Here is a 4,860-nt window from a genome sequence, read left to right as displayed (position 1 = left end):
CTTTCATTGAATTGTCTGATGGTGTAGGGTCTATATGGTATGCAGAGGAATGATAGAGTCTGACTAGAATTTACAAAAAATCCTTGTGGCCTCAGGTGAAAGAGTTTTTTTTAACTTTACGTTTATTGTTAATACTGTTACAGATGTCCTCGTTCCCACATCCCTTCCCTTTTGCCCAAAATAAACTGATTAATGAAATAGAAACAAGCATGGATGCATGGAACAGACTAACAGCTGCCAGAGGTGGGAGGGGCCAAGATGAAAGAAGGTGAAGGGATTACCCAAAAAACATTTATGCATGACCCATTAGCAAGGATAACAGTGTGGTGGTGGCCAGAGGAAAGGAGGGGGTGGGGGCTCAGTGGAGAGGATGATTTTAAGAAGGCAACAAAGAAGACAGTGAGACTCAATGTGCAGATGAGAGCTGATGAAGATGCTCACTACGCTTGAACTGAGGGAGGTGAGGCAACAAGGAGGGGGTTGACTTGATAATCTCTGACAAGTTCTAGCAAATAGGGCTTGGTGATTGAGAAGGAGGCAGAATAAGGGACATAGGAGAGAGTAGAATGACTGGGGTGACTGGGGAGTTGTCTGAGTGGACAGTATTGATGTCAATAGCAGTTAGAAGAAGTGTAACTGATTTGGTAAGGGGAAGATGCTGAATTCAGGGATGTCTGGTTTGAGGCACCTGTGAAATTTAATCATTTATGTTCACTACTCTGTTGGAGTCTTCAGCTAGCAGAAAGGTCAGGGTTTAGACTCTGGAGCCAGCAGCAAACATGTGATAGAATGAGACATGAAAGTGGGTGAAATCCCTTAAATGAAATATAGCATGAGAAGTGCAGGGATTGTGGGATTAAAAAAAAAAAAAAAAAAAACTAACATTTTAGGGACAGGCAGAGATAATAATCTGAAACAGTAAATGGGACCAGAAGCTCTCAGTGCCTGTGACTAGAGTCAAGATTTTTCTAAGGTGACTCATACACACAGTACATGGTTTCTAAGACTGTACTGTAATAAAAGAAACCAGGACTCTTTGGGGAAATAGCTGATTTTAGAGCTGGGGTAGGGCATACACAGGTGATCCTGGAGCATCTCCAGAAGGTAAGGAACTGTGAAAAACAAAACAAACACATACATATACTAAAAACAAACAAGCAAACAAAATAGTAAAACCCCTAAACATTCCACAATGCACTGGGTTAGTTTAAGTCAAAGTCAACTGAAAGAGTTCCCAATGGCCAAAGATGGAGACATTTAAGGAAGAAAATAAGATATTTTTCAGTTATGGCCCAGAGCATAAAGTAAATATCCACAAATCCATATTGATGTAATTAAATGATTGAATATATAAATAAATGAAGATGAACAGATAATTGTCCCATATGAATTAATTCCAAGTAATTTATGTAGCTACACTGTCTTCAAGAAAGAGGAGCATACATTCCCACTTGTAAAGGCAGGCTATACATGGTGTCATCCTATGAAAGAATACCACAGTATTGATGGGGCAGTGGAGAAACCTTACAAACACTAACTGAGCCCAGTGATCAAGGTTAACATGCACAGGGATAGTGATGCTGATAGTATGCATCCTTGCTATGGTGTGGCCCTTTGCCACAGTCCAACCAAATAAAAACTTCAATTGGGGTACATTCTGTAATATATCTGACCACCATTCCCCAAGGCCATCAAGGTAATCAAAACCAAGGAAAGTCCCTAAGAAGGAAAGAATAAAGAGTGGTAACACATTTTAATCAATGTGAAAGGTACATGATATCAAGCAAGTGCCCCAAAATATGAACTTCTCCTTTCCTCTCCTCCCAGCTCTCTGCCTCCCTCTTCTTATTATTGAAATTTAACAAGCCCTGGCCAGATAGCTCAGGAGTGTCACCTTAGTATGGCAGTTTGAGGGTTCCATCCCTGATCAGGGCACATACAAAAATCAACCAATGAATGCAAAAATAAGTAGAACAACAAATTCTCTCTCCCTTTCTCACTCCCTCCCCTTCTAAAAAAATTGATTTAAAAAATCTAACAAATGGAAACCTCTCTTGTGTAGGTAGTCTGTGCACATTTGCTTACTTGAAGATCCAGGACTGAAGTCTTCCAAAACAATTTTTTTAACTATCTTTGTAACACTTTCCAAGCACATCCTTATTTATTCTTTTCACATCTCAACTATAGATTAATTTCGGAAAACTGGAAAATGAGATCTCATCTCTAAGAAGAAATCTGAGATGGTCTTGAAGAGAACATTTTCTTATAACTTGCAAGAAGTAGAGATAAATCAGAGCAACTGAGAATGCTTACAGCCCTAGAACTTTCTTGCCCAGGAGACACAGTATATGGCAGATGAACTCCTAACCTTATAGTGATCCTTCCTGGATTTCCTGGACAAAATCTCTTTATCTATAATCTCTCCCTTAAGATTACCCTTCCATTTTAAGAAGTGATTATTCCAAGAGAATAAATACAGGGAGCTGAGGTCAGCTAGCTATCTTGTAAAATACTTGTCCAGAGCAAAGGTCTTGGTAGCTTGTGGAGTGGACCCTGGGAAGCAGGTAAACTGTGACTTGGTTATCTCTTTATGTCCTGTATTTCCCTTAATGCTTTTGTATATCAATTGCTTTTTAGGCAATTTAAGGAACTTTTTAAGTAATCAAAGCCTGTCATTGAATCCTGACACTAAGATCTGCTTTTAGTCAGTTGGCCCCATATATTCCACCCATTTTGCCTGTCACCAGCAATCTTATCTGTATTTGGTCTCATTCCTTAATACAATTTGTTTTATTATTGTGTGACTTGTTAACCAGGCCAGAATTAGTAGGATAATTCTATAAACAGCTTTATAACTAAAAGGGATGATTTTAAAGGTAGGACCTTGGAGCCATTAGTCATTAGATAAGAGTGATAATTTTATATATGTGTTAAAATTTTTCAACTCCAGGTCAGAGTAAAAAAGTGGCTTCTAGGTAGGGTTTTTTTTTTTTTTAAGGTTTTATTTATTTTTAGAGAGAGGGGAAGGGAGAGAGAAAGAGAGGGAGAGAAACATCAATGTGTGGTTGCTTCTCATGCACCCCCAACTGGGGACCTGGCCCATAACCCAGGCATATGCCCTCACTGGGAATCAAACCAATGACCCTTTAGTTTGCAAGCCAGAACTCAATCCACTGAGCCATACTGGCCAGGGCTAGGTAGGTTTTTAGGAGTGCCTAAGTGGACCATGTGCATGAGATACCCACCATGAAATTATATATATACATTATAATATATATATTATAAAATTATGTATTCCCTTTATTTACTCCTCTCTTCTACACACAGCATGTATACATTTGCTTACTTGAAGATTTAAAGCTGAATCTTTCAAAACATTTCTCTTAACTTTATGTAATTATATAGCTATGCAAAATATGTAAAATATATATAAATCCTGCTTGCTAAGCAGATTTCTTGAAAGAATTCAAGATGATAGTTTAAAACCAAAAGCAGTGGGATTTGAATTTTAATATGTTTACAATCACATAGAGAAATGCTGAATTTTTTGTGAGATTTTCTCTGAACAGTGTAGACCATTTGAACAACTTGTAGTGATCATTCCCTCCTTTTGCAAGATTTGCTCCCATTTCATACATTCTAATTATAAATCAACAAACAGATGCAGCAGTGTATTGTGGACAAAATATTGAAATTGCAGGCAATTTAGTCAATGGAAGATGAGTACTAAGCATAAAGTACATACCACATCACATTAAAATTCCACAAATTCAAAGCCAATGCTAGATAGCTAGGTCACCCAGGAACAAAACCACCTGTATTTAATTGGAAAGATAAAGGTTCAGTGGCTGTAACAAAAAGACTGGCTTAAGTAATGATAAAAGCTTACTTCCTTTTCATCCAAATGTCTGCATCTCTAGGTTGGTGGGCATGACTAAGTCACAAGATCACTGAAACCCAGGTTGTCTTTCTCAGTTTGGTCTGTCCATGCATCATCACTGTTCTAGTCTTCTGGCTCTACAATGCCTCTCTGATAATTCTGTGTTGCAGCTCAAAGGTTAGGAAAGAGACAAGAAGATGTCCAGGTCAAGCGACCTCCTTTAGGCAAGTGAGGTCATATATATCCTTTGTGCTCACATGCCCTTGTGAGACCTGATCACATGGCCCCAGTGTCAATGTTGAACTTGTCCTTTTAAGATAAGCTGATATGTAGTCTTCAGCTTCAGAAAATAACAGCATCCCATTTTGTTTTGTGAAAATTAAATGAAATAAAATAATCTCCTTATCAAGACATGTAGTGATCATTCACTAAGTCTGAGACTTCTTCTTTTCTCCAGATGATTTGATCAGACCCAGCAATCTGGAATTCATTGGGTAAATCTATGACCTGTGGTATTTTCTGGAGACACAAAAACTTCAAGTCCCTGTGGGACCTAAGAGGACAGTGCCAGTAAGTGAGGATTGACACCCAGGGCTTCACTGAGCAGTGCCTTACATTTCTCCTTCTTAGATAATTATTCTACCCTGTGCAGAACCTAGTTTTCAACTCTAACTGAAGAGAAATACATTATATTATTTCAGCTAATCATTTCAGATTAGATAATAGTTCCTGATTCCCATAGCTCCTGATCCCTGGGTGGCAAAAAGTCCTAGAAAATATTGTATGTTCATCTGATGGTTGCCTAGCATTTCTCTCTAATATTACTTAGGTGCTCACTGATTTATCACTTATAATATTTAAAGAAATGCTTTGTTTTGTCATTTGGACTTCAGCCTTCCCTCTTACATATTTCATATCATTGCATTTGTCTCAATATGACCTATTGAAATAAACTTGCTGCTACTGAAACAGACAATTTT

Source organism: Furipterus horrens, unplaced genomic scaffold, assembly GCF_987537825.1.
Source record: "Furipterus horrens unplaced genomic scaffold, mFurHor1.1.pri manual_scaffold_7, whole genome shotgun sequence".
NCBI classification, from domain to species: domain Eukaryota; kingdom Metazoa; phylum Chordata; class Mammalia; order Chiroptera; family Furipteridae; genus Furipterus; species Furipterus horrens.
The sequence above is the reverse complement of the archived record's forward strand: the minus strand, read 5'-3'. Positions refer to the sequence as shown.